This window comes from Panthera leo, chromosome A1, assembly GCF_018350215.1.
Source record: "Panthera leo isolate Ple1 chromosome A1, P.leo_Ple1_pat1.1, whole genome shotgun sequence".
NCBI classification, from domain to species: Eukaryota; Metazoa; Chordata; class Mammalia; order Carnivora; family Felidae; genus Panthera; species Panthera leo.
Genome location: NC_056679.1, coordinates 39,158,033 through 39,184,509, shown reverse-complemented (window position 1 = coordinate 39,184,509; position 26,477 = coordinate 39,158,033). Strand labels below are relative to the sequence as shown.

Here is a 26,477-nt window from a genome sequence, read left to right as displayed (position 1 = left end):
CATCCAGATCTTATGGAGACGACTTCTCATTACTTGGACCTTAAATCAGATGCAGTTATTAGAGGCAATTTGTGTTGTATTCTTTGGAGAAAGTACAAGACATTCTGTGTTTCAGAAGAAAAGTAGAAGACAGATTTGCTTATCACCATGGTGGACAGTGGCAATGACAGTTAGTTGATCATATGCATCTTGCTGTTTTCACAGGGTTTAATTTTGCTTGGAATCAGTTGTAAAGTCAGGAGTCCTCTTCCCACGTCTTGCTCCCCATGTTGGGAACTTGAGCCATGTTCTCAATGATGGAACAAGAGCAAAAATGATTTGTCTCTTTCAATCTGAAGTAGTTAAGAGGATGCTGTACTTTCTCGATGTTCTCTTTCCCCATTGGTCAGATGAATGGAAAGTAACCCATGACTTTGAGGGATGCCTCTGGATGAAAGAAAACTGCTTGATTTAACCACGTGGAAGGCCCCAACCAGGAATACATTCACTGTTCAGTGACATAAATAAGAAACAAACCTTAAGCTGTTTAACCCATTAAGTATTTTAGATTTAGCTGTTACAGCAGCCAGAATTACCTGAACCACTCATCTATTAGAGTGTTAGTTTCATGAAAACTATTATGTTGTTGTTCACTGCTTTAACCACAACATGTAGAACAGTTACTCATTCTAAATGAATAAATGTAATAATGAAAGAGTAAAAGAAGAAAATAAGGAAGAAAGGAATGAATGAAAACAGAAGAGGACTAAATATATTTAATTCTATCAACTTTTTATTTTCCTATGTGAAAACATTAAAAAATAACAATAACAATATACCATTCAATATCAGTAACTGAACATGTTGTTATTATCCCAGTATTATAAGAACAACTAGCACTAAAATAAATCCCAGTTCTTAAAATTGCACGCATTTAATTATATGTGTGTATATATAGTTTTTTGTTTTTCCGTAAACTTGCCAATGGCAGATTTAAAATAAAACAAAACAGAACAAAACAAAACAGCCTTACTGAAAAACCTATGAGTGTGTGCAGTGCTATTTAGGACAGACCTTTTGCAAAGGCATCACACTCAGGATATTTTAGTGAATTAAGGGTAGACTTGGAATTCTTTACCTTTAAACAAAATGTGAAAATCTCAGCACATTGCCTGATATGTAGTAAGAATTACATCAAATTTGTAAAATTTTATTCACTTCCTATAATATTAACTAGTGAGGAAACAGCCCCTCTAATTTATTTATATTTTTATGGAAAATGAAAATTATATTCATGTATTACTTATTAAGTTCCATGTACATCTCATTTATCATATCATTTAAGAAACACAGGCACACAGTCACATAGCTAGTCTGTGGTACAGTGATCTTGAAACCTAAGTGTAGTTTTACCCACTATATCACTTAGCTTGAAGAGTTATTATGCTTCCATAACAGAATGAATGATAAGCTGTCTCTCTCCTAACTGTAATACAAAGGGTTGCAAACAGTTATTTTCCATAGTTCCTTAAACTAAGGTAAGAGAATCAGTTAAAGTTCATTCTAATATTGGTACATGATTACAAATTCATCAACCAAAGATGAAAATGAGTTTAAAAAAAAAGATTCTATTCCTCTACCAAGATTCAAAAATAATAACAATATATTTCTATCAGAAACCTAAAAGACAATAAGACCTAAACAGTTTTACAATAGAATTGCCGAATGTTTTCATCTTGAGGAAAAACATTTAAACTTTAAGATTATTAAGTAAACCTAAAAATAACTTTAACAGCAAAGAGAAAAGAATTAATTCTATACCCAAACACAGAAAGAAATGCACTGAATATTATTTTCCCTAAAATTCAAAACGATACTTTTGCTATTTGAAATCAATTAAAAGTAAAAAGTCACGGTTTTTATTTTATAAACCTGAAATAATTATAATGCAGCTGGGTAAAATATATCTAACTGTTGAAGCAATTTTTTTAAATAGAAATCAATGATTTTCCTCCAAAGGAAAGCATTAATCACACAATTATAGAAAATTAGATTATAAAATTTTATAACAAAGACGATAATTCTGAATCATAGAGAAACAGAAATTATTCACATCAAAAAGAATGCTTTCAGAAAACTCAGCATTCTGAATGTTAATTTCATAACATCAAATTGATTGAGGCATGACTAACGTAATAAAAGCTAAAGCAGAAAGCACCTAGGGCGTTAGGCATTAGAATCAGAGTGAGAATTGAAATAGAGAAGCAGATATACAGAGAATTATTGAAAGTATAATGTTCTTATCAATGCTACTGCAGAATTTTTTAATCTTTTTAATATAATAATCTCCTTAAAATATCTATGTTGAAATATATCATATAGGCAAGCATGTATGTGTGCATGGTATAATCTATAAATTTATATTTTAGAAAATTTATATTGCCAAGTTGTTACTTTGGCTTTATAGACCCTGCAATGAAGGTTAATATTATGTGGCATACAGTTCTCTGTGAAGAGAAACATAATTACCGAGCATTCTCATACTTACCATGACATAGCTTCATACCAGAATTAATTATTTAGTTGTTTTTACTAAAAATACTAGAATATGTTTAGCTTTAAAAATTACATAGACAAGTAAGGAAATACCTTTGTGTCACATAAAATATATTTCTAAATTCATTTTACCTTGCAACACAATTAACTAGGCCAGTTATCTCACTGCCCCTGCTATATAATTTTTATATTACTTTTATACCTTATGTCATACAACTGTTCTTGACTGTAATGATCTTCCAATTTCTTGGGCAGTTTATCATCATGACAACAAAAAGTCAAGCTCTAAACTCACACATTCCATGGAGCCTTCTCTGAATTACCTCATTTATTTTGCTCAACTCTTTAGTGTTTTGTTCCAAAGAGTATTCTTCCAAAATAAATTTCTAATTAACTCTGAAATGGATTTTAACTTGCTTGAGTGCAAATTGATATCTTTATATGAGCACCTATACATTTATACATATATATATGCAGGTTGTACATAGTCTCTTTACTACCTGACCAGATTTCTGGTCCTCAGATAATTGCTTGGCATTTATTGGTAGAAACCAATTAAGTATTTATCAATTGGCATCATTCCCTTATTTCTTCTATTCCCTGAAGTTCATTAATATCCAGTTCTCAAAATATGCTATTTCTCACAAATCTGGAATTTTTCACACTTTTCTTCTTATTGTTATTATTTATCCTAGATAATTGTTCATAATTTATTTTGTGACTAAACACCACAAAAATGATTTTCAGTGATTCACTCAAGTATGTATATAGGTGTGCCTCAGAATTTATCAATTATAAGAAAGTGTACTCCAAGGAAAGGCAAATCAAAATCTTCAGGGATTTTGCTAGGAATTTAATTACATAATTTTTAAATAAAAGTATTTGTTTCATGCAAACTGAAGGGAGCAATGGTTAACAAATTTCTCTCAGTTGGTGATAAGAAGCTGAATATCAAGCACCAATTTTAAACTTGGAATTGATTTTTGACCAGGGAGGGGTTCTTCCCATGAAGAGAAGAAATGGATGTAATTCTGAGAAAGTTCAACATTTTAAGTTACCATAAAGGAATACATGTTTTAAAAATATTATTTTTTAAAGGTTTTGAAAAATTTATTTAGTTAGAGAAAAAGAGCACGAGCGGGGGAGGGGTAGAGAGAGAAGGAGCGAGAGAATCTCAAGCAGGCTCCACGCCCAGTGTGGAGCTGATGCTGGGCTTGATCTCATGATCATGAGATCATGACCTGAACTGAAATCAAGAGTTGGATGCTTTATTGACTGAGCCACCTAGGTGACCCCACCACCACCAAATTATGATATTCTAGGGGCGCCTGGGTGACTCAGTTGGTTAAGTGACTGACTGTTGATCTCTGTTCAGGTCTTCATCTCAGAATTATGAGTTCAAACCCGGCACTAGGGTCTGCACTGGGTGTGAAGCTTACTTATAGAAAGAAAATTGTATATTTTAATAAAACGGGCATAACATAATTTTTGGAATGAGATGTAACTTAATTTGCAAACAATTACAAAACTTCTGACTCTACCTTTTAATTACTAGATGAACCTTTAGGAGCAGTGAAAGTCACTAAATTTCTGAGCTTCCAAATATTCCTTAAAATAAATGGGTATCCCCTTCTTTTCTATATATGGTCACTGATTCAACAATATGTGATATGTGTCAACACTTGGAAAATAATCAACTAATGTTAGTTTCTTCTCTACAACCTGAACCATAATCTCCTTTAATAATAAACAAATGTTGAATATCTACTGTGTGTTTAGCACCGTGATAGGCCATGAAGACACAAGTCTTAACAAGATCTATTCCTTTCTCATAAGAAGCTTATAAGCTTCTGACAACAGCAAATAGCCTTGAACAGTATCTCTAATTTCTATCTTCTCTGCTACCCAAGGATAATAACTACTTGTACTCATTTTTCAAATAGCAAATTATGCATATTTAGGTTATAACACTTATTAGATAATTTGGCAAATATGTATTAACTTTTCTGTACATCCCAATATTATGGAGGTTTCCACAGTAGAAAATTTGACTTACTTAACATGCATCCCTAGAAACTTGCATTGGTGGACACATGGCATCAACATCAAAAAATCAAAGATAATATTATCTAGATGAAGGAATAAATCAATATTTATGTCCTGTGAATTATACAGTCTCCAATTTAATGTTTACTTTATAGCAGGTTCTCAAAGTATTATTTTTTATCTTGTATTGCTTTCTTTTTTTTCAATTATAACTCCTCCATTATAGCCTGAAGAGATTTAAACCGAAGTGATTGAAAATCCCCAAATATGTAGAAGTTCCTTTATGTTCATTTTTTTCTATATCTACTCTCTAGGCATTTTCTCACATAACCTAAACTTTAAGGTTGTACCATTCACTTAATGTAAATTTTAAGAAAATATATTTATTAAAATAAAGTAGGTAAGTTTTAATAAAGTAAACACTTTTTTGCTCTAAAATCATAATAGAAAAAAAAGAAGAAGAAGAAACTACAATGGATTTTATGTGAGGTAGAAAGAATAACAAACCTTCCAAAGATATCCATGCCTTAATCCCAGGAATTTTTAAATATGTTACTTAACATGGCAAAAACAAAACATACCAAACCAAACAAAGCAACAAATTACAGATGAGTTTAAGGTTAAGGACTTTAAGAAGCTACCTTGTTGGAGGAAAGAGGTCATGAATGAAGGAATGCGGAAAGCCTTTCAAAGCTGGAAAAGGCAAGGAAATCCCTGGTAAAGACTCCTGAAGAAATGCATCTGTACAATACCTTGATTTTAGTCCAATGAGACTTGTGGGGGATTCTAACCTACAAAGCTATTCAGTGATAAATCTGGCTTCTTTTATATCACTAAGTGTGTAGAAATCTATTATGGCAACAATACAAAATGTATATATAGTTTGTAAGACTCAATTTCCAGTTAACTAATTTTCCACACATGAGCAAATGAAATTTTGAGTCCCAGTAAAATTACAAATTCAATGTGAAATATAATTTTAGGTTTATACATTAATGATTAAAACTCAAATAATAAGCCCATGTATTTCATTGATTTACTACATTTAATAAATACTTATGGAAACAACTTGCATAAAATCTTGACTAAAAACATAAATAGATTTGGAGAGTTTATACCATGTTTCCTTGGGTGTAGTTTCACTACTATTAGAACTCTAATTCTTTTGCTCAACAAGGCTATCAAAGACTTAATTTGATTAAAATAACATTACTAAAAGTAATTTAAACTATTAGAAAATATAAGAATATTTAAAAGATCATTAAAATATATAAGTGATACAAATTAAATGAATTTTAAATTAAGGCTTACTCTCTTTTTCACCCTAAGTTTCATTAAAGCCAAAATAGTTTAGCACTCTAAAACATAAAAAAAAAAAAAAGTTTGCCAACCTTAAAAAACCTCTTGCAAGGTAACAGCTGCATTAACAGATACTTTCAGTTCTATTTATAATGAAAGAATATGAAATTGTCTCCTGGAAAATTGATATTGGCTGTTCTGACTTCACCATTGTCTAGACATTTAGCATGGTTCATGAGGAACAAATTATTCTGAATGTTAAATTTAAACTTTCTAGTATTGATTTTTTTTTTTTTTTGCCAAAGAGAAATAGAAGAAAGGATATACAGTACATGAGACATATGGTCTTATTATACCTGCTTCCATTTCCATGTCTTTATCGTCCCACTTCCCTATCATGGATTTACTGACAGTTTTAACCAAAGTATCAGTTTTAACATATTGTTTGAGTCCATATCATTAAATATGTATTTATGCTTAAATGAATGTGCTACTGGACAACTAAAGTATTAACCAAACTACTTAATAAACATCATATTCAATTCATGTGTACAATAAAAAAAGTAATGGTTAATTCAAATAGAAAATGAATCAAATTAAAGCTTATTTATAAATGATTAATAGAGTTTGGTGCATAGTTTGCCATATAATTTTATTCATTTGTTTACATATCCCTTCATTTATTCACTAGACAATATTTTAGGGGATAAATATCTGGGAATACATAGATAAGTGTGGCACCACTAACTGGGAGCTCTGCATGTAGCATAAGAGAGAACATCAAAACACAATATCCAACATTACCACAATGAAAAAACCAAAACAAATCAACCCTACCATTATCACATAGTGTTCATATTCCCAATGCATTCAGGGTCAAGGACAGAAAATACCTATCACTGGAGATAAATGTCAATCCTTTTTTAAAAAGTTTTAAGACTTTTGGATGAAATCATATAAAATAGAAGGTTAAACAATATATTAGTGTGGAATAAAGGTTTTAAATTTGAAATTAAATATAAATTATTTATTAAAAATTTCTAAAGAATAATTTTGCTAAATATCCAACACAATAATAGCATCTAATAGTTGAAATATAGATGCACTAAGGGATAAAATTTGAAACATCCCTAGTATGCTCTGTGATGACTCTGAAGTTAGTAGAAATAAGATTATTCATTTTGTACACTACATTCGAAGCGAATATTGATAAACTAGAATTCTTTCTGTGGAATGCAGGCAGTATATTAAGCGCTCTTAAAAATTTATTTCACACACCAAAAAATGATTGGAAGAACTGGGTAGAGTTAACATTGAATATTTAAAATGGGCCAAATAACTCTCTTCAAATTTTTGGGAAACTGTCATTGGGATAATGGAATCCACTTAATCTATATTTCATCAGAGACAAAAGTAAGAAGAGAAGGCATAATCAATAAGGAGACTCTTCTCCTTAGTTTTTTTTAATGAATTTCTAACTAATAAATCTACTCTCCAAATGAACAGGAGGCTGCCTAAAGTAGTCAGCACCATGCTGAAAGAGTTCCCTGAGAGGGTCTGGATGCATTTTCGTGGCAATGACATTACACAAGAAAATGATGATATGCTCTTCAATTTAACTTGAGAAAAACTGGGATTCCATTCATCACTGAAAGGCTGTTAGTTGGTCTCTGGTTAGTTCCTATAGATAAATATTGCTTTCCTAAATTTATTATACCTATTCTATACACTTATTTCAACATAACAAATGAGGGAGTAGTATCGGGTATGAGACATTTCAGGGGATTAATGGGTTATATTTTTTGCTCAGTGGAATCACTAGTATGCCTATCTATTTCTTATGCTTAGAACAAGTAAGCACAACTGTTTTTTAAAGAACTTTTGTCTCCTTAATTTTTCTACCCAAGAGAATGCTGAGATAGAGATAACTAAGAAAATATTAAAGACAAAACCTAAACTGTACCAGGGACACGAAGGAGGTTAAAAACCTCTCGAATCTTTGTCATTTTATTCAAGTGGTAAAAAGTTTTCATCTTCAGTTTGTGACTTTTTAATATTTATTATACCACCACAACAGTTCATCAATTGAAAGGAATACTTTTGGAAAGGTCCCTTAAAATTGTTAATAATAATATTAATGATCCTTTCCATAACAAGATGAGCTACTCGATTTTGACAAAGGGTGCATAGTTATTAAATTACTCCCTTATTCTTTTCCTCCTCCATACCCCATAACCACAAAAAGGCAAAGTCTAGAGTGTGATCAGTGTTATCAGCCAGACTTAAGAAATATATGAGAACACTTACAGCCTTTGTGACTTTGGTAATGTCATTTTTATGGGTTAAACATCAATAAAAATGTGTATTTCATATTCTTAAATTATAAATGCCAGCCATATTTTAGGTAACTCAATTAATTCAATTTTGTATTAGTTAAATAAGTCTACATTTCCATCAATAGCATGAATGATTATAACTTAAGGAATATATAACTTAATGAATACATTGTTAACAAGTTATTAATAAACATTACAATACTAACAGTGTGTTCTTTTCAGTCTTACTCCTAACAATTTCTACTGGCTTCTTGAGGGCCCTGCTTCAATATTTCTTTCTTTCTTTTTTTCTTTTTCCACACATACACTTGCAAACACATTTTTTTCTTTTTTCAAGTTTTTATATAAATTCTGGTTAGTTAAAATATATGGTAAAATTGATTTCAGGTGTAGAATTTAGTGATTCATCACTTATATATTAACATCCAGTGCTTATCACAATAAGTGCCCTCTTTAATACCCATCACCCATTTAGCTCATCCCCACCCACCTCCATCAAACCTCCATGTGTTCTCCATAGTTAAGTCTCTTATGGCTTGCTTCCCTCTGTCTCTCTCTTTTTTCCTTCCCGTATGTTCATCTGCTTTGTTTCTTAAATTCCACATACGACTGAAATCATATGGTATTTTTCTTTCTCTGAGATTTTGCTTAGCATAGCTCCATCCATGTCCTTGCAAATGGCAAGATTTCTTTTTTTTTTTTTATTTATTTATTTATTTTTTTTTATTTATTTTTGGGACAGAGAGAGACAGAGCATGAACGGGGGAGGGGCAGAGAGAGAGGGAGACACAGAATCGGAAACAGGCTCCAGGCTCTGAGCCATCAGCCCAGAGCCTGACGCGGGGCTCGAACTCACGGACCGCGAGATCGTGACCTGGCTGAAGTCGGCCGCTTAACCGACTGCGCCACCCAGGCGCCCCGCAAATGGCAAGATTTCATTCTGTTTTTTGTTTGTCTGAGAGAGAGAAAGAAGCAAGCAAAGGAGGGGCAGAAGGACAGGAACACAGAGACTCTTAAGCAGACTGTGCACCCAGCAAGGAGCCCAGTGTGGGGTTTGATATCACAACAGTGAGATCATGACCTGAGCTGAAATCAAGAGTTGGACACTTAACTGAGTGAGGTTCCCAGCTGCCCTGAAATTTCATTCTTTTTGATGGCTGGGTAATATTCTGTTTACATATATATATATATATATATAGATAGATAGATATAGATATAGATATAGATATAGATATAGATATAGATATAGATATAGATATATATGAGAGAGAGTAGTATCAGGTAAGTGTGTGACATTCAGGGGATTAAGGGATATATATATCCATTATATATTATTATATATTATTTATTATACCATATATATATATATATATATATATATATATATATATATACGTATATATATATCCATTGTTGATTCGATATCACAACGAGATCATTACCTGAACTGAGGTTCCCAGGCGCCCTGAAATTTCACTCTCTCTCTCTCTCCCTCTCTCTCTCTCTCTCTCTCTCTATATATATATATATATATAATGAGAGAGAAGTATCAGGTAAGTGTGTGACATTGAAGGGATTAATTGATATAGATATATCCATTATATACTATATATATATTATATATTATATCATATATAAATATATCCATTGTTGATTTGAGAGTCTTCTTACTCATTGAGGTAGGCCTATATTGCTATATACTTCCTTCTTATGTCCCCCTTTGCTGCATCCCAGAGGTTTTGGACTGTCGTGTTTTTAGTTTCATTTGCTTCCATGCGTTTTTTTTTTTTTTTTATTTCTTCTTTAATTTCCTGGTTAATCCATTTGTTCTTTAGTAGGATGTTCTCTTTTCTAAATTATTATTATTATTGTCATTATTATTTTGTTTGAGAGAGAGAGAGAGAACAGGGGAGGGGCAGAGAGAGAAAGAGAGAGAGAATCCCACACAGGCTCTGCATCCAGAGCGAAAACTGATGTGGGGCTTCATCCCACAACTGTGAGATCATGATCTGAGCCAAAATCAAGAGTTGGATGCTTAACTGACTGAGTCACTCAGGTGCCCAGAGTAGGATGTTCTTTAACCTCCATTTATTTGTGGTCTTTCCAAATTTTTTTGTGTGGTTGACTTCAAGTTTCATGGTGTAATGGTCTGAAAATATGCCTGGTATGATCTCAATCTTTTTGTACCTGAGGGCTGATTTGTGACCCAGTATGTGATCTATTTTAGTGAGTGTTCCATCTGTACTCTAAAGGAATGTGTATTCTGATACTTTAGGATGAAAAGTTCTGAATATGTCTGTTAAGTCCCCCTGGTTCAGTATATCATTTAAAGCCAGTTTCCTTGTCGATTTACTGCTTAGATGATCTGTCCATTGCTTGTAGGTGGGGTGTTAAAGTCTTTGGGGTGCCTGGGTGGCTCAGTCGGTTGGGCATCTCACTTCAGCTCAGGTCATGGTCTCACCACTCGTTAGTTCAAGTCCTGCTTTGGGCTCTGTGCTGACAGCTCAGAGACTGGAGCCTGCTTTCAATTCTGTGTCTCCCTCTCTCTCTCTGCTCCTTTCCTGCTCATGCTCTGTCTCTTTCTTTCAAAAATAAATAAACGTCTAAAAAAACAGGTCCCTTTCTATTATTGTATTATTATCAATAAGTTTCTTTGTGCTTGTTACTAATTGATTTATATATCTGGGAACTCAAATTGGAGGCATAAGTATTTATAAATGTTAGATATCCTTGTTGGATAGGCCCCTTAATTATGATATACTGCCCTTCTTCATCTCTTGTTACAGTCTTTGGTTTAAAATCTAATTTGTCTGGGGGCGCCTGGGTGGCGCAGTCGGTTAAGCGTCCGACTTCAGCCAGGTCACGATCTCGCGGTCCGTGAGTTCGAGCCCCGCGTCAGGCTCTGGGCTGATGGCTCGGAGCCTGGAGCCTGTTTCCGATTCTGTGTCTCCCTCTCTCTCTGCCCCTCCCCCGTTCATGCTCTGTCTCTCTCTGTCCCAAAAATAAATAAAAAAACGTTGAAAAAAAATTAAAAAAAAATCTAATTTGTCTGATAGAAGTATGGCTACTCTGGCTTTTTCTTTTCTTTTTTTTTGAAATCTATTAGCATGATAGATGGTGCTCCATCCCCTCACTTTCAACCTGCATTTGTCTTTATGTATAAAATTAGTCTCTTGGGGGCACCTGGGTGGCTCAGTCGATTCAGCATCTGATTTGGCTCAGGTCCTGACCTCACAGTTTGTGAGTTTGAGCCCCACATTGGGCTCTGTGCTGACAGCTCAGAGCCTGGAGGCTGCTTCGGATTCTGTGTCTCCCTCTCTCTCTGACCCTCCCCCACTCACATTCTGTGTCTCTCTCTACCCCCAAAATAAATAAACATTATTTTTTTTAATAAAATGAGTCTCTTGTAGGCAGCATATAGATGGGTCTTTTTTTTTAATCCATCCTGATACCTTGTATCTTTTGATTGAGCATTCAGTCTATTTACATTTAGAGTAATTGTTAATAGATAAGAATTTAGTACCATTATATTACCTGTGGAGTTGCTGTTTCTGGAGATTTTTATCTGTTCCTATCTAGTCTTTGTTGCTTTTGGTCTTTCTCATCTTAAGTGTTCCTTTTAGTATTTCTTGCAGGGTTGGCTTAGTGGTCATGAACTCCTTCAGTTTTTGTTTGTCTGGGAAGCTCTTTATTTTTCCTTCTATCCTGAATGATAGCATTGCTGGATAAAGTATTCTTGGCTGCATATTTTTCCCCCTTCAAAATGTTAAATATATACTGCCATTCCTTTACATCCTGCCAGGTTTCTGTGAGAATATCTACTGCTAGCCTCATTTGTATTTCCCTGTAGGTTAAGGATTTATCTTCCCTTGCTGCTTTCAGGATTCTTTCCTTATCTCTATATTTTGCAAATTGTACTATGATATGTCTCAGGTTTGGCTAGCTTTTGTTGAATTTGATGTGTGTTCTCTGTGCTACCTGGAGTTAGAGGACTGTTTCCTTCCCCAGATTAGAGAAGTTTTCAGCTAAAATTTGCTCAAATAAACATTCTGCCCCTTATCCTTCTTTTCTTCTGGGACTCCTATGATATATTATGTTATTATGCTTTATGGAGTTGTTGTGTCCCCTAAGTCTTCATTTGTGATCCAATACTTTTCTTTCTCTCTCCTTTTCAGCTTCATTATTTTCCATAATTGTATCTACTATATCATTGTTTCCTCTGCTTCGTCTATCTTTGTTTTCATTGCATCCAGTTGTTTTTTGCCTTTTGGTCATAGCATTTTTTTTTTTAATTTCAGCTTTACTAGCTCTTAGTTCATTTATCTCTGCAGAAAGGTTTAGTGTCTTCCATGCTTTTCTCAAGCTTAGTTAGTATCCTTATGATTGTTTTTTTTTAAATTCTGGTTCAGACATATTACTTATATCTGTTCTGATTAGATCCTCAGCCCTGATGTCTTCCAGTTCTTTCTTTTGGGATGAATTCCTCTGTCTTGGCATTTTGCCTAGATCTCTGTCTACTGTGTGTTAGGAAAACCTGTTACATTTCCTGCTCCTGAAAGTAATGGCTATATTAAGAAGAGGTCATATACTGACCAGGATCTGGTGCTTCAGGAGTTTTGTTTTTTTTTTTTGGGGGGGGGGGTGGCATATGCTGTGTGTATTCTGCTGTTGTGTTTTGGCTGTTCTTTCCCTCAGATCAGATCTCTGCAGAGTTTCTCCTTGCCTGCAGTGTGGAGTGTTTGGATTTGGTCCAGTGTGTGGTGAGTTTTAATTAGGTGTGTTTTGGTCTGCTTGTTAGAAAAAGCTAGATCCTATTTCCCCTAGAGCTAACACTTTATGGCACTATATCATCAGTAGACTTGGTGTGTGCAGGGCAGGAGGGGGGTTGTGCTTGTATTCTGAGAGATGGATGGGCTTACTGCACAGGTTCTCAGGCGGACTTGCCTAGGAAAAATGCACCTGCAGTTGCAGTGGGGCGGGACTTGATGTAAGCAGCTCCAGTCTCCACTGGGTGGCATTGTGTTGCTCACTGAAGTTGGTCAGTGCTGATGGGCAAGGGGGGAAATTGAGTTGCCTCATGCTCTAGTCCCCAGAGTGAGGAGTTCGTGCCCACCACTGTTGAGGAAACCCTAACAGAAAAGCAAACAGTTTCCCCTCTTTTGTCCCTAGCTTTTGTCAGAACCCTGTCTTCACCCTATCTGTGTCCAAGCCATCCCTCTGCCATAACAAAACACTCCTGTGTTTTAACTCAGGCTCATGACTGGTTTTCAAAGCTCCAAATTTTAGGGACCAGGTGCAGCACAGACCCATGCTGATCCTCTAAGGGGAAGGTCTGATGACGCTGTAGCTGGTGCTGGTTTGTGCCAGAAAAATAGTCGCATAACTGCATGGTGCTAGGAGTTTGTGGTAAGGTGCAGCCAAAAGCTGGGTAGCTGCTTTCAGCAGAAGCCTCTGCTGCTATGCTAATTAATGGGTCCACTCGATGTTATCTGCCTTCTCTTTTGTCCCCTGAGAGGCAGTACTACCTCTCCCAAATGCACACCAAGAAGGAGAACTGTTTCTCCCTGTGTGACCAAGGGGATCCTCAGACCATACTACCAGCTCCTGGGTCTCTACCCTCTTTCTCCACAGGAGCACCTCTACACCCACCAGACACAACCCATTGTTGTAGCCCAGCAGGACCACAATTGGCCCAGCAGGACCCCGGGCTGCCCTTCCTCTTCTGGTTCAGCGTGGCCTCCCTCATCACCCTCTTCCACCTCTTCCTCTTCAAGCTCATCTACAACGAGTACTGTGGGCCTGGGGCCAAGCCCCTCTTCAGGAGTAAGGAAGATCCCAGTGTCTGAGTGAAGTCCCATCTGCACAAGACACCCAGCACCGAAAGTCCTGCTGCACGAACAGGGGATCCTTCGAACGCACCCACCCTTTTGTGCCTTGTTGGGGACGCCAGTGACGCAGAGTACGTGTGGATGTTCAGGAGTCTGCATCGGGGAGCGGGAGGGGAGGGCCGGTGGACTTTTTGTAAGCTTTCGACTCAATAAAATGAACCTGTATGGAAAATACTTGAAATTGAACTCACTCCTTCTGCTTTCCCCCCTTCTTCTGTCCCAGGAAACAGAGCCTCTTTTGAAAAGACCTGTCTAGGAAAAGTTGTCTTCTATTCCTAATTTAATGTGTTCTTTCTTGACTGAATTTTTAATTTATTGTTGTTGAGATTGGGGCAGGGGTCTTCTAAAACTTCAGACTTTGAGCGCCACTGCTTATAAAAATTTGCAATAGTCAGCCCCTATCCTTTTCAACTTCTCATTTACTTGTCCCTGAATTTCCTGAGTGACTACATTCCAATATTAATTAAATCATTTGCTTATGTTTCTATTATTGTGACAATATAAATACTGTACAATATTGAGAGGCTACGTTTCTTACTCTCAATGGTCTCTGCTCCCTTAACATTTTTTTGTTTTTAATGTTTATTATTGAGACAGCACAAGTAGGGAGGGGCACAGAGAGAGGGAGGACAGAGGATTCGAAGTAGGCTCTGCGCTGATAGCAGCAAGCCAGTTGTGGGGCTTGAAGGATCATGACCTGAGCTGAAGTCCCACACTTAACCAACTGAGCCACCTGAATGCCCCTAACATTTCTTTTATCATGGTAGTAGTTTTCTTGTTCCTTTCTCATTGGAGAATTTTTTGAAATGCTAGTGATACTTGTGGTCATTTAACTGACTTCATATTTAAAAGCCAGAACTCAATGTCTGATTGAAAGTCTGCTTTCAGAGGAAAAACACAAGTACTTTCAGGGTACAGTGATAGAGTGAGGGAAGTTCTTTTGTCAAGAGACCACCAAATACTACTGCATCTTTGAGTGCTTTCCTTTGTGATTCCAGCTGTCTTATGTCTGCAGCCCAATCTCTCAGGTGCTGTTATTCAGTATAAGTGACTGATTTTTTTCTCCTGTTCGTCATATAGAACTTTACATATCATCAGAATCTACAGCAGGACTGTTTGCTGCAAGTTTTAAGCCTGTTTTGTGACTGTAGGAAGCCAGAAGCTAATTGGTTCACTTCAGTCACTTGGATGGCTGCCTATAAGTCATTTATATTATTGCATCTGTCTTCTATCATCCAACATTTTTTGTAATTATTTGTTTACTCTGTTTCATAATCCTATTGTTCCCTGTGTACTAATAATGTCTTCAACTTTATTTTCAATTTAGTGGAATTTAAAGAGGGAAAATAATATAAATGTCAAATTGTCATCATTAATTAGAAGTTAGATTCCTTTTCGACCTTAAAAGCTCACATTGTACAAGGACAGAAGACAAATCAGGAGAAGACAAGGGACTACTTATTTGATATATGGCTCTTAATAAACACAACTGTGGATGTAACCACAGATCTTCTCCACTCAGAGGAACCTTTGCTTAGCAGTTTAAAAAGCTTTATCAAATTCATATCAAAATTAAGTTAGTTTTTAAAAATTAATATCCTTCTTATACTGAGTTATATGCATACCACATAACAACTTAAGTATGTGCTATTGAATCGCATAATATATAAAGAATATTAATATAAATCATAAGTAAATAATGTAATTGCTTAAACTACCAAACTCGACTTCAAATGGAAACACTTATTTGCAAAAGAGGAGATACATCCAATTCAAGCTATTATTTTTCTGTATTAGTCTACAAATATAAGATAAAAATAGATAATACAATTCATTTACAAAAAAATATTGAAGAAAACTCCTGACAATATTACAGTAACCAGTGGACGGGGCATCAGAAGTTATGTGAATGAAATAAAGTTCTTTTCCTATAATGGCTTAAAAATTTACTAAAATTGAAAATGTAGCTAGTTATTATGGAATATTAATTTGTGACAGTATGGTATATTTACAGATAGAATTAAAGTCACAGAAAGTGAATATTTCCACTAGTGAGTAGCATTTATATTCTGAAGAATAAAGTCTAAACATGAAGAATAATGTTTACAAGCCATTCTAGACCATTTCTTTTCTTGGAAGTTCATTCTTCCAGAGTATTTTGTTTCAGCTTCCTGCTGAAAGCCTTGCAATGTGGTTGACCCTTCTGTAGGTCTCTCATTCTGCTGCTCTGAGCTGCATGATCATGAGTAATGGCAACTGGGGATTTTATCACATGATAAAATACTATATCATGTGCAAGTTGTCCAGCAGATGATGGAGGCAATAAAAAATAGACTGAGATTAAAAACTCTACGCATTCTCCTGCATATAAGTCTATCTGACTATAAAACAAGTAGACCAAGACAAAACAAAACAAACAAAACAAAAACCCCTGCATTTCTATAAAAAATTCATTATCTAGAAAAAATACATCACCTTCTTATCTTCATTCCATTTTGAGGATGAACTGGATGAATCTGTGACTCAATAACTTAACTTGCCCTGGATGAAAGTGATGCCATGAATCCTGATGACTGACTCATATTTAATTCAATTTGAATCAGTTCAACAAATATTCATTGCATGCCAAGTACAAGGCATTAGACAAGTCCTTTTGGGACGTATGTTGGTGAATAAAATGTACAATGATAAATAATGAGATACCATTTCCTCCACCAAAGGAGATGAAATATATTTATGTATATGGCAATATGAAATGTAATAGGTGTTGTAAAAAAACAAAGGTTTGGAGAATATGGAATTATGTAAGTAAGGTGTACATCAACATAAAGGGAAAGGCTTCACAGGTATATCATCTACCTGGATGAGCACAATCAAGGAATTAGAATACTGACTATGACATCATCTGAAGAGCTTTTCTAACTTATCACCTTACCTTATAAAGGTAATAAAAAGTAAACAAATAAAACAATTGTAAATGACTAGTTGCATTGTACTCATGGTGTTGCGTCAGAGCTCTGATATTAATTTGGACTTTTCATTTTAACATTGCTAGTATGGTTTAGGAAATCACAGTGTTACCATGGCACTTGTAGAAGTTGTCATGGGAACAATTTAAAGTGGCACTTCCCTCTACTTTAAAGGATAAAGGAAAGTTTAAGAATTGTGTAGAGGGTTTTTTATGACCTCAGCAACAAATAGGAGCTATTCAGAAAAAGAACACAAGGGAAAGGACCAGATGGAACTTGTTCAAAAACCAGGAAAAAGAAAAATCATAAAATTTTCTGCAAACTGCAATGTAATGCTGGATGGGGTGAAAGCATAAAGGTTTTATAAAGCTTTTTAAGAAATATGAACATTTTTTCAAGAGGGAGGATTTTAAGTGGAAGAAAATAAATGATGAGGCTTTTCTTCAGGAAGGAACATATGCATTTGCCAAATACTGTAATATAGTTCAAGGAATATCATTATGCACAGACAGATTTAGCAATACTGTGAATAAAATATTTTCCACATTTATTGACAGTGAGTTTCAAATATTGACTGTAATAGGTATAGTTCTAAAGCACTCAGATTAATAGCATTTAGTTGTAATCATATACCAGTAGGAAACATATCAGTTTTATATAGAAGAGCTTTTCCATATTTCTATAACTCTTGTAGTTCACTATGTGCCCCAAATAAGGATTTGAAGTTGGATGGAAATCAGTAAAAGTATTAAACAGATATTTAGATTTTATAATCTTTCCTGAGAATGAAGCAACAAATGAAGAATTATTTGTACCTTTATATACAGTTCTTGAGATTCCCCCGAAAGTAACTGATTATTTCTCTTATCTTCTTTTCCCAAAGGAATGGGCTCTGTTTTCTTCTTTCTTCTTTCTGCCTGGCTGTTTTATCCTATACCAATCCACCTTTTTTCATCTTGGGACTATCTTCCACATTTTTCTTTGATGGCTGGAGTTTCAAGAAAAAAAAAATGATCTTTGATTTTAGTAAATTTGCTCAATCACCACACTACTTTTGGCCTTTTATTATAACAATGATAATCTGGATCATTTCATGTTTAAATATGTTGATGTCTCCAAATATCATATAAATTCCAATTTAAATGGGCTCAGGTTTTTTTTTGACATTTTCATCTATTTTTAGGGTGAAAGCCATAGTGAGCTCACTGCCACTGCTAAATGGCATTCCTTTCTAGAGAATGATTTGTAGATTTAACTCTATATTTAAATGTGAGTACATAAACTCAAATCCCAGTTGCTTCACTCCAACTGTAAAGTCTGCAAACTACTGTATTTTTAGATATCCCTGATGTAACATTTTTCATTTCTCCATGAAATGGTTAAAAATATAATAGGCACAAAGCCTTTGAGTTTTCTCATTGAGAGGTGAAGTCTGTACATCCTCTTCTTGACTGAGTGAACTTGTGACTTCTTAAATCATTAGAGTCCTGTGGAAATTGAGCTATGTAACTTCAGAGGCTGAGTAAAAAAAAAAAAAAAAAAAAAAAAAAAAAGGTAATGGGGCTCTCACTTTGTTCACTGGAAAATTTGCTAGAGCCCTAAGCTTCCCTCCAGGAAGCTTCATTATCAAAAAGCCACCATGATATAAGGAGGCCCAAGACTTATTATGGTGGTACCTTGTGTAGACACTCATGAAGGGCCCCAGATGAGCTGAAGGCTGACAGCCAGCATCAACTGCTGGCCATGTAAATGATTTCCCTAGCTGAGCCTACAGATGAACCAGCTTCCACTAAGATTTGGTTATAATTTCATGGAAGATCCCAAGAAAAATCAAACATCTAAACTCTTTCCAAACTCCTGACCTACAACATCTTGAGCAAAATAAAATTGCTATTTTAAGTTGCTAAGTTTCACAGTATTTGTTACACAAAAGTAGTTATTATATACACCCACCCTTCATCAGCTCACAATATGGACTTGTAATTTACTACTAAAAACCCAATTTATAGAAATATAAAGTATTAAACCAAAAAATTAAATCCTGATATTTATAAATAAAAGTAATGCCTCTGTGTACACCATGAATAAAATATGCAATTTTTGCATATAAAAATGATATATTATAACTGCATATGCAAACATAACATTATAAGGAACATTCATGTAAATGTTGCTTTTATCTACACTTGACTAAATAATTTGATTATCTTCCACTAAAGTGACTGTTTATATATCGCATAGGTTGTTTTCTAATAAAAATATATATAAGTTTATAGTGAGAATTAGGCTTTATAAATTGTAGACATGACGAGATGTAGGTAGCAGTTTATATCAATGAACAGTGTAGTTTTCCACAATATGCAATGATACACTAAATGATGCTGAAGGTGGTATATTTCTTTTGAATCTCAGAGTTCCTATAATACCTAAAAGTAAAGTGGCTCCAAAAGTTTCAAGATAAAGACTACCTGTTCCAACATCGTAAATTATTGTGGCAGATGCTAAGCCATGATTTTTGGCAGAAACATAGAACTCTGGTGTTGACACTTCTAATAAGCCAGAATCTTTACAAAGAGCAAAGCACATCACCAAGCCCCAGCAGATACATAAAACAAGTGATTATGTTACCTGTTTATTTGATTCCAGTGTATACAAATAATAGCATGATGTTGAGCTTCTGTGATTTCCACTTACTCCCTCTATGAATAGCTCTGTTTCTAGCAATTACAAATGAGCCGAGTCATTCTAATCAGATCACCCTCACTGGAGCATCCTACTGCTTGCACTGATTGTGGCAATCTGTTGTGGGATGCACAGAGAAGTAAAGACCTTTCTGAACTTAGCTAGCCTCGCTAAACAGGAGCACTTCTGATTAGAAATATAATGTACTATTACAAAATTATAATGATTAAAATGTCCATATTGCCTCAATGCAGCTTAAACTTTACTCTATAAAACACTATAACTTAATTCCAAAAAATAATGTATTATTGCTAATTAATGCAATGGCATTAGAAAATATCAAATATAAATAAATTATAATTTAATAATATTTCAATAAACTCTTCTGCTATTTCAATGCACTTGGTCCATCAGATTCTAATTCTTATATAGAAATTACTTGTCATACACAGGCATACATGTTAAAATCATTCATGGACGCATGTGCTTTACTTTTTCCCCTTTATTGACTGTAATAAAATTTGATATTGATATTTACAGCCCAGATGCTTGCATATATGCACAAAAAATCAAGTGTCAAGCTTTATAAAGGAAACTACAAAGTGATTTATTAGATCATTATGGATTTATTTTACATGTTAAATGATAGTTGAAAATGACATATTAGAAATTTTCCAATTTACAAATATTTATTTTAATTCCAGTGTAGTTATCATACAGTGTTGGTTTCAGGTGTATAATGCAGCGATTCAACAGTTTCATATATTACTCAGTGCTCATCAAGATAAGTGTACTCTTCTTTTTCTTTTCTTTTCTTTTTTTTTTTTAGAGAGAGAGAGAGAGAGAGCCAAGCTGGGGGTGGGGCAGGGGGAGAGAGGGAGAAAATCTCCAGCAGGCTCCCTACTCTGCGTGGAGCCCTACACAGGGCTCCATCCCAAGAACCGAAAGATCATGCCCTGAGCTGAAATCAAGTGGGATACTCAACCCACTGAGCGACCCACATGACCTCAAGATAAGTGTACTCTTAAACAAATAATTTCTTATACTTAAAAAGCCCATATAACACCTTTTGTGTTATAGGTGTATAATATGCAGAATTTGAAAACCCATAAGAGAGTACATTTCTAGCACTCTCTGCAACTTGAATAAAGGTAACTAATTCAAAGTAGCTACATGTTTTTGTTTAACATTTTAATCCTTTTTATTATTGAAATAAAGGAAGTATATGTGTGTCTATACACAAACACAAAATTAATTGTTTCTTTTAATAGAATTTGAGTGACTATGATGTCACATGAAAAATGAAAAAAATATATTTTAGCTATAGGAATGAAATATCCACACTACCATATTTCTAATGCAGAAATATACTGAACTATCTACAGGCATTTATACCTATCACCCTTCAACTCAGTTTCTTTAAATTTTTGAGTGACAGTATAAAAATTTGTGTTATATGAATTTACTGAACTGAAATATAGCTAATCTACATAAATACTAGCAGCTTTTTGTTCAGAAAAAGAACCTATAGAACTAAGAAAAATAATCAAGATTATTTATTTTGCTTAGCATCAATGTATGTATGTATGTGTCTTGAAATTTTATTTTATTTATTTTTTTTTTTTTTAATTTTTTTTTTCAACATTTTTTATTTTATTTTTGGGACAGAGAGAGACAGAGCATGAACGGGGGAGGGGCAGAGAGAGAGGGAGACACAGAATCGGAAACAGGCTCCAGGCTCCGAGCCATCAGCCCAGAGCCTGACGCGGGGCTCGAACTCACGGACCGCGAGATCGTGACCTGGCTGAAGTCGGACGCTTAACCGACTGCGCCACCCAGGCGCCCCGAAATTTTATTTTTAAATATGATAAGTTGTTTTAAATTGCTGCCTAAATATCAAACGCACAAAAACACACTAGCTAAAAAAGTCTGTCTACATGTTTATAGAAGGATTGTATTAGTAAATGTTTTGGAGCAGACTTTACTGTGTGCTGTTCCTACTACAAAAAGATGCATGTTAAATTTCTTTAGATTTGATAATCCTATAATAATTTATTCCAAAATATGAAGAAGGCAATTAGGAGAACATTAGTTAAACTACTGGAATTTTCTTTTTACAGTCATTTAAAAAATATGTTACTTGTTAATTAGCTCTTGTCAGAGCATAATTTTATGATAATCAGGATTTTTAGGTTATATTTTAATCAAAGATCACTGACAGAACTTAAATTGCTTGATTGAATGTTGCCCTCTGTGCATGAACAAACCTGACCCTGAGTCTTGCTGACAAGACTAAAGACTACTCAAAAATCTAAAGATTTTAGACAAGTGCTAAAATATTTAATTCTAAACTCTTTAATTTTAATTAAAGAGCTTGCTTTTTTCATGAAATTTTAAGGAGATAAAGAACTGTGGATCCTCTATCTTCAAATAATATAACTTTGTAATGATGAAAAATACAAATTAGAAAATGATGAACTTTAAACTTCATTGTCTGTACTGTTTCAGTTCCGTCAAATGTAGACTGTGATTTAAACCCATATTAAGAATTATTATCTGAGCAACAGATTTGTAGATGTGCATATTGTACAGATTCAGTCTACATATCCTGTTTGCTGAAGAGTGATTGAGATACTGGTGACTGAAAAAAAAAGTTTATTCTGAGACCAATACATTAGTTCAATTCTTTTTGAGAAGGTGTCTTATGATGGAAAACAGCTCTGGGAAAGACCTGCCTCACTCCTCAGTGAGGCTGAGGGACTTACGGAGAGCTCTACGTTCCTCTGCTTTGCTGCAGGTCAAAAGGTTATACAAAATGTGGAGTCTGGATTACAGGATAGTCAGTGTCAAGTTTTAATTGAGTGAGTGAAAAGTTATCAGGCAGGGTAATCTCCCAGGGACCCTGACAAAACCAAAGAGACTTCTAAAAAGAAATAATATCTCAAACTGATGGATTATTTTTGTAAAGAGAAGATTAATTAGCTTCTATAGAGAAGGAGGAAAATAGTACCCAAGGGTTTCAAAATTTATAATGTTAGCAATAATTAGGAGTAATTCCAATCAAGACTGTGAAACCCAGATGGCTGTAGAATCTCTCTTTAAAGTTGTTTATAAAATTTTATATTTTTCTTAATTATTTGAAGAACTGCTTGCAGAAAGAGCATGCGAAGTAACAACGGCACTCAAACACACATTCTGCTTTAACTTAACCTTTGAATGCTAAGATGTTCCTTGCTGTTCTGACATGGAGAGTAGATCAAGTTACTTGTTGTCACTAACATATCAAGTCACTTGACATAGCAACGGGAAAATAGTTTCAAAGACACAGCGGCTAAGAAAGTAAACAAACTCATCCAAAAAATACGAGTCTTAAAAAAAACCAAAAAACAAAAAACATTACCTATCTTTATCTAAAACAATGAAAAATAAATACTGTTCCACAAGCTTACCAATTTACTACTTTCAAGGGTAAATGCCAAGGAGTTTTTAAAAATTATGTTGTGAAATTGGAGCGCCTGGGTGGCTCAGTCAGTTAAGGGTCCGACTTCGGCTCAGGTCATGATCTCGCAGTTTGTGAGTTTGAGCCCTGTATCAGGCTCTGTGCTGACAGCTGAGATCCTGGAGCCTGCTTCAGATTCTGTGTCTCCCTCTCTCTCTGCCCCTACCCCACTTGTGCTCTGTCTTTATCGAAAATAAATAAAATGTAAAAAAAAAATTTTTTTTAATTACATTGTGAAATTTTATTTTCTCCCTGTCATTGTCTGTTGTTTCCCAGTTGTCCTATACAGAGGCAACTATTTCTTCAATATCTCCTTAGTTACATGGTTAGCCTTTCAGAGATATTCTTGGCATAGGCATGTATATGCTATTAAAAAGTAGCAATTATAAAAAAAAATTAAAACTTTAGCAAAATCCATTAAGAATAAACAGAGAGAGTCCTTATTTTATATTCTATGTCTAACATGGATTTTATCTCAAGAGTTTTTGAAAATAGAAAGTTCTTCTTGGTTCTGTCCCTGAATATTTGTTTTATAGAATTCCCCCTGTCCTTCTCCAAAACCAATGGCATTTTAACTGCAACCTTCACTAATGGGATTATCACATTTAAGATTTAAATGACACCCAAAATGCTTACTGATGATATTACACAAAAGCAAATGGTCCACGCATTTTTTCATTCTTCATCTTCCTCCTTTTCTCCTTTCTCGTCCTCTTGTTTTTTTTCTCTCTCTAATGCTTTTGAACTTTTATTGCCACAGTTCATTTTATCCTCCCCATCCTTATTTCTTTCTTTTCCTTCCTTCCTTCTTTCCATCCTCCCTTGCTTCCTTTTTACCATGCTTTTCCCAACTTTATGAAGTTATTCACATCTTTCAGAATATTATCACAGCACTTCCACTCTCCGTTAAAATTATTTAATATCATGTCTCGGTTTATATTACTCTTCCCCCATATTGTTAGTTCACTGAAGAGAAATTCTGTATCTGTCATACAGGATAACATTAGCGTCTTTTATATTATTTGGCAAATAGAATGTTTGCAATTTATATTGGCTGAAATGATGGATGATTAAATGTGATAAAGCAAGAATATGAAGATATCTCTATTACATAATAGAAATATTAGAATTGTACTGCATGCCCACAAAAAGGTTAAGTACAACTAGTTGATGGAATCTAAAGGGAGACAGACAACAACTTAATATGGTGATTATGAAATGAAAAGCATTGTGTGAGAAAAATAATTCATCCACTATGAACCTTGACACCTTCTCTAGACAATCACAGAGCATATAGTATAGATGGGATATCAGCGCTAAGCTGGGTGGAACAGCTGTCTAAGAGTAGATTGAGTTTTTATTCTATTTTATTCTATTTCATCATAAAAAGGAGGGCCTGAGAAAAAGGCTATGTCCGGGTAACTTATTTAAGATTATATTAGGATATGGTGCTAAGGGGGTCCGGTATGTTATAGAGGTACTCATCTGTTTTTGGACTTTATGTTTCCCTAATCCTTCAAAACCTTCTGAGAATTCAGATGAAAAGTATGTCTGAATAAAGAAAGGGTGAACAATTTATCCATCAGTCCTAATCGGCCCTGACTAAATGTTGCACTTAATGGTAAGAATTTCTAAGCAATCAGGGGCACCTGGGTGGCTCAGTCTGTTACGTGTCCGACTTCGGCTCAGGCCATGATCTCACAGTTAGTGAGTTCGAGACCTGAGTCAGGCTCTGTGCTGACAGCTCAGAGCCTGGAGCCTGCTTCAGATTCTGTGTCTCCCTCTGTCTTTGCTCCTCCCCCACTCACGCTCTGTCCTCTCTCTCTCAAAATAAATAAATATTAAAAAAAAAAAATTAAACAAACCCACAGTGCTCCTGCCTAGAGTTCTCTCAGGTTTCTGGCCTTTCTCACCTCAACTTCTGAATCTTGGACAGGATTCCAAGCTCTCTGGTTATACCTTCATAAAAATAGCCAATGCTTTTCTGAATTCCTCTCTGGTTCAGCTGCTAACATTAGAGGTGAGATTAAGAGGCCATGAGGTGCTGCCCAAGAGCCAGGCAATTCCATCAAATACTGGGATTCTATGCCTTTTTTTAGTGATTTCCTGGGCAATTAATCAATAGATTGGCTTGCTAATTATCCCACTTCTACTTGGACCTTTTTGTCTTCCTCATTTCCCAAGTAACTATAAACTACTATATATAAGTATGGAGAAAAATACGAGTGTTGGCTACAACCAGCCTACACTTGAACTCTGGCTCTCCTTTATGAACTGGGTTCCCTTGGCAAGTCAATCCATTCCACTGAGTCTCAGTTTAAATGCCTTTACAAAAATAATAGCAATTAATCTGAAAGTATTGGTATGAGTATCCAATATGATTAGGAGGACCACGTGGCTAGCCTATAGTCAGTGGACCATAAATGTTAGATTATTTCTCTTCTCCAATCATTCAATCTATTTTCAACTCCCACCTCTACAAAGTTCTCTCAGCATCTCGCATCGAGAATGAATATTTCCTATTGTCCTATTTATCACAGAATGCTATGTTCCATTTAACATTATCTGTATTTTTTTCACAGTTAAAAAGAAGCAAACAAACAAAATAAGAAACACCTTTCTGGTTTTTAGGCTCAGTGTCCCTGAAGTAGAAACTATTGTTTCATTCTTAAACCAGTAGGCACATTAACACAAACTCTATACTCAACAATGTATCCTGATGACAACTATTTTTCAAGATGATTGCATATTGCAATGAATATAAGAGAAATAAAAATCTAAGTTTAAAAAATAATTTCTGTATGGCAAACGAGCAACAGAATGCATAATGGACACTAATTAGTACACTGTTTTCACTCTCAGTTTTTACAATAATGCCCATAATAAGACAAGTTAGCATAAAACATTTTAATAAAATTAGGCCTTTCAAAATAAGTTTGACACTTTTAGCACAACATGAAAAAGAGAACTTTTGCAGAATCATCTTGTATTCTAAATAAAAAGTAACTTATGTTCTTATTCCCTGCTAATTACCTTGTTGTAATTATTTTTGTCTGTAATTGGTAACAGTCTCTTTTTATCACTTTATTCCAAATTCTTAGAAATACAAGAATAAAATTGTATTTTTTTACAATTAAATAAATATAATTCTTTACTCATTAACATTCTAAAATTTCAATGTAGCTATTCAATGAGAAATCCCTGTTTCTGGGTTTTATTTATT

The 26,477-nt window shown here is 34.6% G+C and overlaps 1 long non-coding RNA gene across 1 annotated transcript in view; it reads right to left on the bottom strand.

Moving 5' to 3' along the window:
* Positions 1–18,057, bottom strand: part of LOC122213438 — a 30,192-nt gene extending 12,135 nt beyond the window's left edge. Inside the window, exon 1 of the long non-coding RNA XR_006199515.1 lies at positions 17,889–18,057. This is a non-coding gene — a long non-coding RNA (uncharacterized LOC122213438). The remainder of the gene's footprint in view (positions 1–17,888) is intronic.
* Between the last annotated feature and the right edge of the window lie 8,420 nt (positions 18,058–26,477).